Source organism: Eleutherodactylus coqui, chromosome 11 (genome assembly GCF_035609145.1).
Source record: "Eleutherodactylus coqui strain aEleCoq1 chromosome 11, aEleCoq1.hap1, whole genome shotgun sequence".
NCBI classification, from domain to species: Eukaryota; Metazoa; Chordata; class Amphibia; order Anura; family Eleutherodactylidae; genus Eleutherodactylus; species Eleutherodactylus coqui.
The window spans coordinates 73,108,771-73,124,789 of record NC_089847.1 but is presented as its reverse complement, the minus strand read 5'-3'; the positions used below and the strand labels follow the sequence as shown (position 1 = coordinate 73,124,789).

At 46.1% G+C, this 16,019-nt stretch overlaps 1 protein-coding gene across 2 annotated transcripts in view; it reads right to left on the bottom strand.

Moving 5' to 3' along the window:
• The window catches only part of RASGRP2 (RAS guanyl releasing protein 2), a 195,291-nt gene extending 185,864 nt beyond the window's left edge, over window positions 1-9,427 (bottom strand). For both annotated transcript variants that reach the window (XM_066582605.1, XM_066582607.1), the window contains exon 1: window positions 9,291-9,427. The gene's annotated coding sequence lies outside the window, so the exon portion shown is untranslated. The remainder of the gene's footprint in view (window positions 1-9,290) is intronic.
• Between the last annotated feature and the right edge of the window lie 6,592 nt (window positions 9,428-16,019).

The following is a 16,019-nucleotide window of genomic DNA, read 5'->3' as shown; positions in this document are numbered from 1 at the left end:
ACCCACAAAAAAGTGTCTAAAAGTAAACAAAGGAAAGTACAAAAGAGCTGAGACAAATCACAAGTTTTCTAAATATTGCTTGTGTTAGAGCCTAGCTAATAGCCCAGTCTCAGATGGAAGTAGGTGCTGAAAAGTCTGTGTGCATGTGCAAGAGTACGCGCTCATTTTCATGTATCCACTAGGTCTTCATCCAAGAGGCACTTCAAACTACCTTACCTAACGGCATTGATAAACCAATCTATTCATAATGTATCTGCCTAATACTAATGACCCCTATCAAAGACAGTAATAAAAATAGATACCACATTTCATCTTAGCCAAAAGTCAAAGATGCAATTAACCAGTTACTCGTTCCAAGAAATTTTTTTTTCCCTAGAATTAGAAAGAGCAAAGAAAATTAAATCCGGACCTCTAGGAGTACCAATAAACCTATTGACAAGAGTTATAGGGGTTCTGTCATTAAAAAAATTCTGTACTTATCCCACGTCAGTCTACTTACCAAATCTTCACCTCACCTACATTCTCCTGTAATCCAGAGGGTCATCTAACCTCCAGCAAGCTGATTCCTCTGTTTCCTGTGAGGTTATGTACATTCACAGGCAGTCTCCTTCCTGCCTGGCAATGTCCATTACGTCACAGTTCACAGTCCAGCACAGGGAGTGCTGAGCTATTGCAGAGACTGCTCATGCATGCTGTCTCTGCAACAGATCAGCCCTCTTTCCAAGCCAGCAAAATCTACATCACAGGAACGTGACCTTCACTGACCTGCCAGAAGGAACACGAGGAATGCCAGCTCCATAACAATTCGGCGATATTAGTGTATCTTGACACCACCACGAAATCCAGGAGGAGTCAAGATTGACGGGGAGGCGGGGGGGTGACGCCCCCTGTACTTGATCAGCTGCAGAGCCGATGGGGGGCGGCAGGTCCTGGAAGGGCACAAAGCACTTTGTCCAAAGGCATACAGTGGTGGCCGCATCTGCAAGGGGCTTCCCTGCTTGCACCACACAAGGACGAATCCCAGTCTGCGAAGATCCGCACTGCGGCCTCGGCAGCAGGGACTGCTAAGCTCCGTGAAGCATTTTTAGCCGCGGTCAGCGACAAGCGCTGTCCTTTACCCTTCACCGCTGAAGTGCTGTACTGAGGAGTGCCGCTGCTTTGGGAGCTCTGAGCGGGGGAGCGCTGGTCACGCAGCACTGCGGTGCCGGTCACAACCAACGTGACAGAACACACCCAGCACCCATAACGGAGTCTCCAGATGGAGCGGAGGAGCAGCAGACAAGCAACACTGAAGTGGCGGGTGGGACAGAGGCTGGACATGCAACGGCAGCAGAGGACCGGCGGTCACAAATCACTGAGCCAGCGCCCAGCACCTAGCTCAGAGCAGAGGCTGGAACCGAGGCTTCAGATCCAAGGGCAGATGGCTGCAGCAGTCACACTGAGGGATGCAGCCTGTGGATGGCTTTTGGCGGCCCGTCCTGGCTTCTGGTGAGAGTCAATTTATTTGCCTTACACTATAAAATGTCAATGCTGCCTTGTTATTGGCCAAACATGGCAGTATTTACAGCTACTCATGTTAGCTCCTAGGACCTTTGTCTCTTCACCCTATTAGGAGCTGGGGGTGAGAGGGGTGTTCATCCTGTCAAACCCCTAGGTTCCGGTGGCGTCAAGATACATTAATACCCAATTCGCCTGGCTGGAGGTGAGGTGACCCAAGGCACTGCAGAAGATTAGGGAGAAAGATGTCGTAAGAGGACTGCCTGTGGAGGAATAGACGAGTATACAATTATTTTTTTTAATGAAAAAAACCCTTTTAGTTTTTTAATCAGACTTTTTTATTCCGAAAGTCTGGGGAAAATTTATAACTGCAAAGAAAACTCCTTATGTACTACATTATACTGAGAGACAGTTTGTCCTTCATATTTGTGTACATTTGTTCAGCTGCAGGATCATATATAAAGCCCACAGAATAAAGGAAACATTTCACTTACTTGACCAACTGGGTTGGTTAAATGAAAGTAATAGATAGAAATTTCAATAAAAATTCTATTTTGCCGATTTATGAAATGGTTCTGACATTTGGTTTTAAACTGTTAAAAGGAACTTGGGAACAAGACGAGACATTGCTACATGTGTGCTACCGAGAATAGACAGGAAATTATTCTAAATTGCAAAATGTAACCATTCTGATTTACTCAAGGGTTGAGCTGCCACTGCCTGTACAGACTCCCTATTCAAGCTTACAGAAATGACTCCACAGCTTGTACAGTTATACACAAACTGGGACACATACCACGGGATATGTAAGAATTCAACACTACCCATGGAATTAAGGGGATGGGTGACCAGAGTCATGGCCCCCTAGGTACTCTGGACTCCTTATATAGCCACGCACCGTGTAGCAGCTTCCTGTATAACTAGATGACTTATCCCGATGTCTCCTCCCCTACAGCATTCAGGTCAGAGGGAGGAAGTGGAGCCAACCAGTCATCCGCCATGCCATTCTCTTGCATGGGATCAGACTAGGCCGTCTGCAGGCTGCCATAATATGGCTCTGGATTTCTCTGCAGATAACAGCTCAGTTTACAGCAGTTTGTATATACAACTCAACTAGTCATAGGCCACAAACCCTTAAACATATTAGACCTTCACCCTGGGTCAGTGTCAGCATCCAGCAAAACCAAGCAGACTGAGAGACCCACTCAAGCCACTTTTGCAGTGGTACAGCCATCACTAGAACACAATGCCTGGGGAACCCAAGCTGCCTGATCGAAATTAAAGGGGCACGCCTTCACCACTACAATGGCACCTGCCCACCTGTAAACAAATAACACTCCTAGGAAACAGGTTGGTCATTGTCCGACAGTGCCGCCTTATATGTCCCAGCTGAAGTTCCCCTCTACTCTCCTCCTGAATCAATCTGACTTGTGGGAAGGGGAGGAGAAAAGGAAGCAGAGTCTGATATTTTTAGCTTGCTTTTCTTAACAAGTGGATGAAAACTTCAAGCAGCAGGAACTGAGGAGCAGCAGCAGTTATGAAACAGTGCACAGAGGCAGGTTGGCCAGTGAACCCACTGGGAGAAATTCTAGGAGGGTGGTCGGGTTATAGGGCCAATGCAGGTTGGATAAATATTTTTTAAATCTAATTGGGGAAGTGCGCTAAAATAATAAAACATATACTCACCTTTGTCACGCCTCCTGGCCTGTGCAGTCCATGCCACACTGGTCACCAGCTGACGTCCAGCAACAGCAATTGAAGTCACGAGGTCCATCCTGAATGCTGCAGCCAGGCTCATCTTCCTGTCCAGCCGCTACTTGGACACCTCTGCCCTGTGCTAGTCACTGCACTGACTGCCCGTCAAATATAGAGTACAATTAAAACTCACTACCTTCATCCACGAAGCGCTCCACAGCACTGCGCCACCCTACATTGCCTCCCTCATCTCCATCCACCACCCAGCCGGTGCCCTCTGCTCTGCTAATGAAATCAGACCAAGTGCCCCTTTAATTCAAACCTCTCATTCCCGCCTCCAAGATTTCTCCAGAGCAGCACCAGTTCTCTGGAACATGCTACCCAAAACTATCCAGGCCATCCCTGACACACACAAAACTTCAGGCTTGCTCTAAAAATGCACCTCTTCAGGAAGGCATACCATATCTCCTAAACCAAACCCCTTGGAACTCCGCCTGATAACATGCTCCCTGTTCTACCGACTGAAATCCCTGCTAGCTGCAATCAACCGGCCCCTGCAGTCATACTGATTGAGCCACCACACGGCTTAAGTCCAACCCTTGTCCATGTGTATAGCATCCCACACTCTCCCCCTCCCCACACTGTGCACATCTCGAGCCCCCTTACCTTCTGTATCTCATTATCTGTAGTATGTAAGCTCGTTGGAGCAGGACCCTCACCCCTACTGTTTCCATTAAAAAACATGTAACCATGGTTTTTGTATCGGTTCTCCCATTTTGTAAGCGCTGTAGAATATGTTGGAGCTATATAAGCCCACATTCACATGGCTGGGTTGGCTTCCGGCTTCGAGATCTTGCAGCGAAATCCGACCCTAAGCTGGCCAGTGACCCTCGCGTTTCTTGAATGGCTATGATTGGTGCATCCAGCGCTGGCTGTGATTAGCTGAGCTCCCTAGTTCCGCCAATCAGAGCAATCTCTTGCTGGAGGCGGGATTTTCAAACCCTGTCACTAGCAAAAGATGCTCTATCAGCAATGACAGGTGCCAGTAAGCCTGCCAGCAGATCCAGAGAACAGCGTTGAGGCCCCAGGCAGCGGCAGTTAGGTGAGTATTGATTGTTTTTTTAAGGTAGTGTAGCTAACACTTGTGTTTAGTGCTGCCAAAAACGTGGTACCAAGTTGCGCCACGTTTTAAGCAGCACTGAAACCGCTGCCCATTCATTTCAATGGGCGATGAAGGGCTGAAAACAGCCAAAGATAGAACATGCATCGCTGGCAAAGCGCAGCGTTGAAGACTGAAAAGGCAGCGCTAAACACTACAAAAAAGTCTGTGTGAGAGGGGCCTTAGACTACCACCTAAAAAAACTTGGGATATTCGTGGGCAAATTAAACTCAAGATGCAGCAGTTGTCCAACACTGCTCAAAGGCAAATAAACACACATGACATGGACAAACATTTGCCTCAATCCAAATCACTAGTCAGGGAACACATGGAATATTGTGTACAATTTGGGGCACCTGTATAAGGACATTGCTGAGCTAGCACAGGTGCAAAGGAAGAAGACTAGAGATGAGCGAGCACCCAAATGCTCAGGTCCTCGTTATTCGAGTCAAGCTTTTCATAAAATTCAAGAGCTCTAATCGAGTAACAAACCCCATTGACTACAATGGGGGACTCGAGCATTTTAGTATGCGGGACGCCAGAAGCTGAGGTTTTTTTTTTGGTTCTCTCTCAATAGCAATACCTTTTTAATGGGTTAAGAACTTTCTGCACCATGCTATTACAATCAAGGTAAAGATTTGTCCCATCTGTATATGAATGGACAATAGAGATTTTTCTGCTGTAATTATCTTTTTACACTAGAGTCCTTCAACATTTCTGAGCCTGATGTAACAAACGCCAATCAACATGCACATCAATCAGCAGTCTTCATTTTCTAGAATCTGCTAATGGGGACCAACGATTGTAATTACGATCATTCACCCCTATGGGTCGACTGTACATCTTCCTGTTCACACTACAATGTAAATTTGTTAGATGCGCGTTGTACACAGCCTGATTGTCAGGCAAACAAGAATTCAGAGGAATGTTTGGCCTGATCATCAGCCTAGGTAAAAGGACCTTTAGGCAAAGAACCATGATAATGGGGAATCTTCTAGGTCTAGAAGAAAGAAGGTTTCACAATCATCAGACTAGAAGACTATAGAGTTCTCTGCCACAACACGTTGTGATGGTGGATTCACTGAATGAGTTCAAGAATGGCCCGGATTCCTTTCTTGAAAATATATCACAAATTATGGGTAGTAGATTGCTTAAGGTTGGGACTTTGACTAGGGATTTATTTTCCTTGCTGCATTTGGAGTCGGGATAACTTTCACCTACTGTGGGTCAATTGGTATTTGCCGTATAGGTGTTTTTCTTTCTCTGGATCAAAATGATGATTATAGGATGGACTAGATGAACCTGTCTTTTTCAACCTTATCAACTATAACTTTGCAACCTTCTACCCAAGACATATGTATGCATCACTGTGCTGGAAAGAGTATCAAAAGTCAGGATTCTAGTTTGTGTGCAGTCTGCTGCTCCACTACTGAAGTTGGAACGTACCCTTTCACAGATAAAACTATAGTGTAGAGATGAAAATTAAGCCATGGGAACTGGCATAGAAACCTGCATACTTAGATTTAAAAATCCCTGTGACTACTCAGAAATTAGGGGAATTCATCCAAGACTGCCAGCACTTTATTCCAGTGTCAAGTTTGTTTCTCATGCCAGACTACATATAAATATTACTGTACTTCAATAAACCAAGATTCAGTATATGGACTTCTATTATCTATTAAGAAAAAAGAACCTATAGCAAGATGACACTGGAGATAGTCACACAAATGTGACTGTCATGTACAGAAAAGGTGCCCGGACATATTAGACCAAGGTTTATAAAAATTGACAATTTCAACCAAAATGGTTATTTGATGGGTGAAACCATGAATGACCATTTCAGCTGACCAATTACATATCATCTGGAAAGAAGTCTGCTGCATCTGAAATGGTCGATTGTCAGACAAATCTTTCTTTGCATGAACATTCCTTGAAAGAAATGTTCATTGACACAGCGCGAGTGACTATTATTCTTTAGTCACTGGGTGTCAATGAACATGTTCAGTGTGACCAGTTTGAACAACTTTAGCAGCTAATATGCACTAAAATGTGTATGGCTATCTGCAAAACGAACAAATAGCTAGGCGATTGGTCAACAGTTTTTCAATCAACCAATTTCTATCAAATGTGTATGAGCACCTTAAAAGGGTTTTCCAAGGAAAAAAAACAAAACTACTGATGACTAAACCTCAGGCTAAGTCACTAATAGCAGATCAGCCGGGTCTGCTGTTTAGGACCCCCGTTGATCAGCTGAGAAGCTGCTAGGGATGTCTGGAATTATCAAAATGCCATCGGTATTAGTGTATCTTGGCGCCACCAGGAAGTCCTGGTGGAGACAAGATAGGCAGGAGGGCGACACCCCCCCTTACCTGATAGGCTGCTCAGCTCGTTAACTAGCAGGTCCTAGCAGCGCACAAAAGTTTGTGTAAAATCCAAAATGTGCAGCCCCATGTGCAATGGAAAGGAAGAGCGGTGTGTAGAGCAGGGATTGCACAGCCTCATTCGGCGGCGTTACCAGCGGACGGCCCCCCCACCCGTCACTATCATATTGCGGATCACTTGCCAGCAGCAACGCGCATCGGCCCCAACTGATTTTCAGCAGGGCTTGTTAGGCTTATATTATAAACTTAAAATTATATCATGTTACAGCAGTCAGGGTAAACCTGCAGGGAAACAAAATTAATGTACATGCTCCTAGGACCTTCCAGCTTTGACCCGATCAAAAGCTGGGAGTCAGACAGGGGCGTTCCTCCTGTTAAACCCCTAGCTTCGGTGGCGTCAAGATACACTAACACCAATGCCATCTGTAGTGCTGTGGCATGGTTTGGTAGTGAAGCCCTCTCATTGACAGAATCAAGAAAACAGTTTTGTAAATTGTGTAACACAGAAATGCAAAATAAAGACCTTCCTTTAATAAATTCCTCTCAACGTGAAAAGTAACAAAAGTAAAAAGCCTTAACTGGAAAACCTAACTGGGTTTGTGGCTTGTCATTTCTACTAGATAGATAAGTCACTATTTGGTCAGTTTTCCAAGGAATTAGAATAAGGAGAATGAAAGCTGAATAATGACTTTCATGGTGGAAAGTCCAGTTGAGAATCCTCTACACTGCACTCAGCCAAACATTATACTACATTTCCTCTGACACAGGTCAGGTAGTCACTACATTACTTATATTTCCCCAGTATCAACTGACTGACACCATGACATCATTATGGCCGTATTCACACCTGCACTGGAAGTTATGTTCATAGCATCCCGCACAGAGCCAGCTCAAAATCCCAGATGAAATACTGCAGCATTATACTCAATGGGCACCATTTAGATCTAGCATGTGTTCGATCTGGCTGCTCTGAGGATGGGATCGAACAGAAATATTAGCTCAGGTGTGAAAGAAGTCTATGATGAGGTAAGGGTGGTTTCACATCTGCACTCAGGGTTCCATTTTCATGCTTCACTTCGGGAGCAGAAAAAGGGAATCCCTACTGCCAAACTGTTACATCTCTGGATGGAACTGAACATCAGGTGGGCCCCGTTAACTATACTGGGGTCCGCCTGCCTTCCGAAGCAAGCAGGGTTTCCGCTTCTGGCATTTTAAGCCAGATCTGGACAGAGGTTCTGTTGCAGAGGTTCCGACAGATGTGAAGCCACCCCAACCCCTTTGATATATTTTTGAAATATAAATTTCACTGAAGGAATTAAAGAAAACAAATAGGGAGAGAAGTCAATTCACCTGCGTTGGGCTGGGAGAAGGAATGGAGGTGCAGAAATTATTAAAAGGATATCCTCTGTTAAATGTTGCAGCATTTCAGAGTAAAACAAAGTCCAGTGTTGTCAGAGCACCTGTCGCTATTTCATGCTGCTTGCAGCTTTAATGAAGACTTTTGGCCCAAGTTGCTTTACTTTTATTTTGAATAGAGCAATTAAAAATAATATTGTAAATATGTACACAACCTACAAATGTCATAATTCTGTCTGTCTGCAGTCACAAGTAGGTGGATCTCATTGTAAAATGATTTCTAGAGCTCGCTCTCTAAGATATACATGTCTGTATACAGTAAGCGTTGTCTAGTGGTAAGCCACAGGCAAGGGTATGGTGAAGTGAAGCAGCTGAGTACTTGACCTAACAAAGCATTTACACCGTTATGATGCTAATGGGGCATCAAAGTATGCAATGAACTCCTTGTAATAACTGCACCCTCAGGAACACCAGGGGACCTGAAGACATGCACTTACAGGGATCATAACTACCAAATAGCCACACAGGACACCTTATGTAATGCATTCTTATTTGCAGGTACAATCACACACTTGCCAACACTGTAAAATGTCCATCGTATAGCAATCTGCAAATATCAGCCTGTATTGCCCTCCACATTACACACGACCCCACAGCGCTCATGGTATATGTTCTAATATAGACAGTAGCTCCAAGTCACAACACAAGAGGTGCTGATTCATGACAATGCTGAGCGCTGACCCCCTATACTGGGGTGATGGCTATTTCCAACTGAACTCATCTATTTTCTGTACCAGTAATTCCCATGAAATCGCTGCATGGAGAGAATTGTGACAAATTGGAAAGTTCTTAGAAATAAAAAAAATAAAAAAACAACTTGTAATGTTGATACACAATATAGAATGTATATGTAGAGATGTAGCAGAGCTGAGCGTCATCTGGTAGAACTTTGTCATATCACATTGTGCTGGCTGTGGTTTTACATAGGACTGCAGGTAATAAGTGACAATACCTAAGACCTTACAAAGATGATGCCACCCAGAGTTAAATTACAAGCTCAGCTCTGCTACTCCTGGATATAATAGAAGCAGCTAAACATTTAGCATCTGTCCTGCAGCCTCCAGCCAGCCATGTACATAAAGCAGCCTACAGACAAGCCTCAGTATGCCCAGAAGTGGCACAGCGGGCAGCATTGTACCTACCTCAGCCCCGAGCTTGTGACAGCACTCAGCCCCTCGGTGTCACTCTTCAGCGCCCAGCCCCCTCCCTGCTGTGCTACAATGTTGCACTTCCTCCTCAGCATCTGGCAGGAAACAGCAGCTGATAATGAGCGCACTACGTCTAACCCACCGAAATACATCCTTTTGTGGCATGTGCCCAGCCGGCGACACCCATGAAATGCCACTCATACCGATACCCCCAGCAGCAGGGTCCCTCCCAGAAGAGCCACTATAACTCTCAGTTGTCACCCAGAGCCACTGCCCACCATAGGCATTCCTGCTTACTAGTACATGGATGCTACTAGCTCTCCCATTCACAGGAGAAGTTTCAGAAAAGTTAACCAAATATATAAATAAGAATCTATAGTGATTAGATTGGTAGGATATAAAGTCAGGTTTTTGTAATGTTAAAAAAAATCCAATGAAGATGAATCATTTCAGATTTTTTGCCACCTTTAACGTGACCCGTTATCTGTGCAACTCCATCGGAAAATAAAAGGACTTTAGGGTGGAAAAATATAATATAAAACTTAATTATAGTTGATGTAGCAGTGTTTACAATTAGCCATATTGAGGGCTTATTCAGACGTCCGTATGTCGGACGGGTTTTCAAGTCCGGACGATATATGGTGTCCCTCTCTGCAGGGGGAGGATGCTGGAAGGGCTGGGAGCAGTGCACTGAGCTCCTGCCCCCTCTTCACCCTCTCTCCGCCCCTCACCACAATTTGCATTGGGAGAGGGCGGGACGGGGGCAAAACTAAGTGGTTGCAGTCAGTAGGACAGGGAGCATGTTATTAGGCGGAGTACAGAGGGGTTTGGTTTAGGGGATATGGTATGCCTACCAAAGGTGCGTTTTTAGAGCATGCCTGAGGTTGTCAGGGATTGCTCAGATAGTTTTGGGTAGCGTGTTCCAGAAGACTAGTGCTGCCCTGGAGAAGTCTTGGAGGTGGGAATGAGTGGTTCAGGTAAAAGGGGCACTTAGGCCGGCTGCACACAGCTGTGACGGCGCCCCCCAGAGACCCCAAATACTTACCTGCAGATCCCGCGTCCTACGACCCGCATGACGCTTCGGCGTCACACACCGCAGCATCATGTGACACGCAGGCCACGTCACATGACACGCCCACAGCGTCACATGACGTGGCCGGCCATGTCATGACGCAGCGGCGGTAGGCGGGGAAGCTGTTTCACGCTATCTTCCGCTGTGCTACAGCAGAAGATAGTGTGACGGACGGATTCCATTGACCTCAATGGAAGCCGTCCGCGCGTACACCCGCGGCAAATAGAGCATGCCACGGGTGAGATCCGGTGATTTCACGGTGGAATTCCGCACAGTGAGCATTGAGCCATTAGGTTCAATAGAACTTAATAGCTGCGGACAACGCAATCCGTCTGTGGGAAGGAGCCCTTAATCTGATTTTGTTAGCGGAGTGGAGGGCGTGGGCTGGGTGGATTGAGATGAAGCAGGCAATGTAGGCGGCACAGTGCTGTGTAGAGCCTTACGGATGAAGGTAGCGAGTTTGAATTGTATTCTATATTTGACAGGCAGCCAGTGCAGTGACCGGCACAGGGCAGAGGTGTCTGAGTAGCGGCTGGACAGGAAGATGAGCCTGGCTGCCACATTCAGGATGGATTGGAGAAGGGAGAGTGTGCTGCGGCGGAGGCCATTCAGACACAAGTTGCAATAACTAAGCAGAGTGGATGAGGGCAACAGTGAGCGTTTTAAGCATGTCCACGGGGAGAAACCGGCGGATTCTTGTGATGTTCCTGAGGTGCAGGTGACACATTCGGGCAAGAGATGTAGGGGATAAAAGAGATCAGAGTCGAATATAACCCCAAGACATCAAACGTGCTGTCTGGGAGTTATGGTGGTGCCTCATACTGAGATGGAGATGTCAGGATGAGGTTGGTTAGCAGAGGGTGGAAACGCCAGTTGGTCTAAGTGATCCAATTGTTGAACAGTATCAGTCAGAAGAGGACCAAAAAGTTTCCAAGGCATTGCATATACGATGGAACACAGTGATCAAGAAGCAAATTAAATTTGGCACAACAGTGACATTACCAAGAGTGGTCCTTCAAAAATTGATGGAGACCAGAGTTAAATTAGTCCCAGAGTCTGCCAAGAGGCCTACAGCAACATTAAGGCTGCCTGTCCACGGGCGAGTTTGAATTTTGTTCCCCACGGCAATAATCCGCAGGGCGACCTCTCTTCACACAGCGTGGGTGTCAGCTGTTTATTACAGCTGACACCCGCGGACAATAGCCGCGATCGGCCGATCGCGGCTATTGACCCCTTAAAGGGGTTGTCCCGCGCCGAAACGGGTTTTTTTTTTTTTCAAACCCCCCCCCGTTCGGCGCGAGACAACCCCGATGCAGGGAGGTAAAGAAAGCTCACCGGAGCGCTTACCTGAATCCCCGCGCTCCGGTGACTTCTCTACTCACCGCTGAAGATGGCCTCTTCCTCCGTGGACCGCAGCTCTTCTGTGCGGTCCATTGCCGATTCCAGCCTCCTGATTGGCTGGAATCGGCACGTGACGGGGCGGAGCTACACGGAGCTACACGGAGCCCCATAGAAGACTGCAGAAGACCCGGACTGCGCAAGCGCGGCTAATTTGGCCATCGGAGGGCGAAAATTAGTCGGCACCATGGAGACGAGGACGCCAGCAACGGAACAGGTAAGTATAAAACTTTTTATAACTTCTGCATGGCTCATAATTAATGCACAATGTACATTACAAAGTGCATTATTATGGCCATGCAGAAGTGTATAGACCCACTTGCTGCCTCGGGACAACCCCTTTAAATGCCGCTGTCAATTCTAACAGCGGCATTTAAATCCCCCGATGAGATCGGGGGAGCCGTGCAAGTGTCATGGCAGCTGGGGGCCTTTCAGGCCCCAGGGCTGCCTTAGCAGGGTGCCTATCAAGCCATCCCCGTTGGGGTGGCTTGATAGACTACCTGTAAAATAGCAGTATGACGTAATGCTGTAGCATTGCGTCATACTACAGGAGCGATCAAAGTAAAAAAAAAAAGTCAATAAAGTTATTAATTGTAAAAAAAAAAAAAAAAGTTATAAAAGTTTAAATCACCCCCCTTTTGTCATATCTATTAAAAAAATCTAAATCCTAAAAAAAAATATGTATTTGGTATCACCGCATCCATAGAAGTCCGCTCTATCAAAGTAGCACATTATTTTTTCCGCACGGTGAACGACATCCGAGAAAAAAAGAATGCCAGAAATGCACTTTAGTTACCCTGTCTCCCAGAAAAAGCGCATTAAAAAGCAATCAAAAAGTTGTATGTATTCCGAAATCAGAAACTACAGGACATACTGCAAAAAATGAGCCCTTGCTCAACTACGTTGACAGAAAAATAGAAAAGTTATTGTGCGCACAAAATGACTGCAGAAAATAATTTTTAAAAAATTAAATGTCTGAAAAAAGTTTGCTATCTTAGTAATCGTACTGACCCATAGAATAATGTTATCATGTAGCTTTTGTTGCAGTTTGTGCGCCGTAGAAACAAGACGCACTGAAAAATGGCGGAGTGTCGTTTTTTTTTCATTTTACTCCACTTAGAATTTTTTAAAAGTTTTTCAGTATATTATATGGTACAGTAAATGGCATCATTTAAAGATACAAGTCGTCCCGCAAAAAACAAGCCCTTATTCAGGGACGTCGATGGATAAAGGAGTTACGATTTTTTTTTAAGAGGGTAGGAAAAAACGAAAATGGAAAAGAAAAAAGGGCCGCGTCATTAGGGGGTTAAACTCCTGCTTTTCCCCGCGAGTCAGAAGGCTTCCATTGACTTCAATGGAAGTTGTCTGTGCGGGAAACAGGAAAACAGAGCATTCTGCGATTTTTTATCCATGAGCGGAAACAGAAATTGGTTTTCGCTCATGTACATGAAAATCCTTTTTCCATAGCATGCTATGGAGGGTTATTGCTGCAGAACCCGGGGGTCGGATGCCCACTCCAGATCCACCTGTGTGCGTGAGGCTTAAGTGGGAGTTTAGAGGTTGGGAGGCGGAGCCTAGAGCAGTGAGAAGGTGCAGAGATGTAGTCGGTGGAGGAGGACGTGTTAGTGGGAGGCTGAAGCTCGCTTTAGCGCAGAGCCGTGGGCCTCATTTGCCGTGGTATATTTTCCCTTCCGGGAATGAAGCTCAAAGTAACTGTTCCTGCTTTGAGAAGTTTGGAGGAGTAACCAAGCAAGAAAAGGCAAGAGTTGTGTGTTAACTCACGGTGTCAGGAGTGTACCCCCGAGGATCGTCTTGCAGATAACAGACTGAGAACACCCAGATTTCTTAAAGAGAAGTGTCTCCTAGAAGAATGCGTGTGAGACAGGCCTCTTGCTTTATACTCATGTGGCGCAGAGTGTTAAAGGGGTTGTCCCGCGCCGAAACGGGTTTTTTTTTTTTTCAACCCCCCCCCCGTTCGGCGCGAGACAACCCCGATGCAGGGAGGTAAAGAAAGCTCACCGGAGCGCTTACCTGAATCCCCGCGCTCCGGTGACTTCTCTACTCACCGCTGAAGATGGCCTCTTCCTCCGTGGACCGCAGCTCTTCTGTGCGGTCCACTGCCGATTCCAGCCTCCTGATTGGCTGGAATCGGCACGTGACGGGGCGGAGCTACACGGAGCCCCATAGAAGACTGCAGAAGACCCGGACTGCGCAAGCGCGGCTAATTTGGCCATCGGAGGCCAAAAATTAGTCGGCACCATGGAGACGAGGACGCTAGCAACGGAGCAGGTAAGTATAAAACTTTTTATAACTTCTGTATGGCTCATAATTAATGCACAATGTACATTACAAAGTGCATTAATATGGCCATACAGAAGTGTATAGACCCACTTGCTTTCATGGGACATCTCCTTTAAGCTCTCGCTCACAACCTGAAGCTTGGTGAGCTAGGTTCAATCCCTGCATTGTTCAGGTAGCTGGCTCAAGGTTGACCCAGCCTTCTTACCTAAATGGTAAAATGAGTACCCAGCTTGCTTTCAGGTAATAAATAATTTACCTGAAAGCTCTGTGGAATAACAAGTCCTCCCCTTTCCCCCTTATACTTGAAAAATCAAAGTTGGACTATGAATAAAGAAAACAGTGTACCTCCGGTTTGAAAACTCTTCGCATGTGGACTCTTATTTAACAACTCCTTGAACAGAGGTCACTTGACACCATCGTTTACATCTGTCTGGTCATTTTGCACCACATTATGCCATTGTTGGGGAGAGATCACAGAGTCACCAGTGACAACCCTCGAGAGCCCCGTGGTCTCACCTGCAACGGCCGGTCTCCTGCCAGACACCGCAAATACAACCACACATCTGGGGAAGACTTTATCCAACAAAACAATTGATAAAAATAATGTACAGTGGTGTGGAAGTCACTCGGAGCACAAGGGTGGCACTGAAAACAAAAGAGCCACATATGGTCTGAGGCTCTGTAGCGTCTGTTCCAGCAGATAGACAACATGAATGGTCATACTGATCACTATGGCATCATGACTGACCATTTTGCTCGCTTATTCAAAGCAGGCTAAATTGGCACAAAAATACTTGTTCTATAGCCATTCAATAGGTGTTAAGTGCCTGACCTTCATACAGCGTCTGCAAATGGGATACGCCATTTGGCACTTCATGATTGCCTTCTGCAGCTGGCTTAACCTTTGCAACATGAAATTTCAATGTGTAGGTATGTCACAGATGAGGCAGTTGGACTACCAGGCTCATCACGTGCACCAGGCAAGATACGTGAGGCAAAGGGCTGCCAGCAGGTTGGCCCCTTTGTCATACACGACCTTGTCTGGCTTCAGTTTGTGCAAGGTCAGCCACGCGTTAGCCTGGGCCTGTAGAGCTGTCAACAGCCCTGTGGTGGTGTGGCTTTTAACACACCACGGTAGTTTCCTGTGGGCAGCACTGTATGAAGGCTGGGTTTTGTGAGATACAGATATCAGTGTCAATGTAGAGGGTGTTAAAAGGGAGTAAGCTTGTAGAGAGCTGATCGCACTCACTGGCCAACCGTCATCTTCCTCTTTAGAGGAAAATAAGTAAAACGTATTAAATGTATTGGTCTTCTCCCTCTTGTTGTTTGGACTACCTGGTTGACATTCATGAAAAAATGATTAAACAGCTCCTCAGACTGATCTATGTGGACTGCTTTCAAGTATCTGGGGCATTTGGCATGGGGTGTAGTAGAGGGTGGATGCTCATGGCTGACTAGTACAGACTGACTGCTGTGTAGCTGTGACTGGGAGGGAGAGATTGTGGTGGTAGTTGAAGCATGTCATCCAATCTGCGACCTGTTCTGTGTGCTGTAGATTTAACGCAACGGCATAGCCACTTCTAACAGCAGCAGGCTTGCCTCGCCGCCTTGTGTGGAATCTGGAGCCATTGCTTCAGTGGGATCCGCTTGAGGTGCCGATTTGGCCCGTCCTTTACCATTACAGAAACGTTTACATTACTAGTCCTTGTTTTCTTCATTTTCCTTAAAACCCTTAACACCACTGGATGCAAGTTTACTTTCTTGCTGTGGAGTACTTAATGCAAGAGGATACAAACTTACGTCCTGTGTAGGCCGAGTTATCCCTCTGTGGGAGCCGGCTGTGACTGATAGCCAGCCACCAGCTGAAACCGCGGAGGATCGATAACAGCGATCCCACAAAACATACTAGGTTATCTGCGGGTGAGCCCAAAGGTAGGATCCTGCAACCAAGA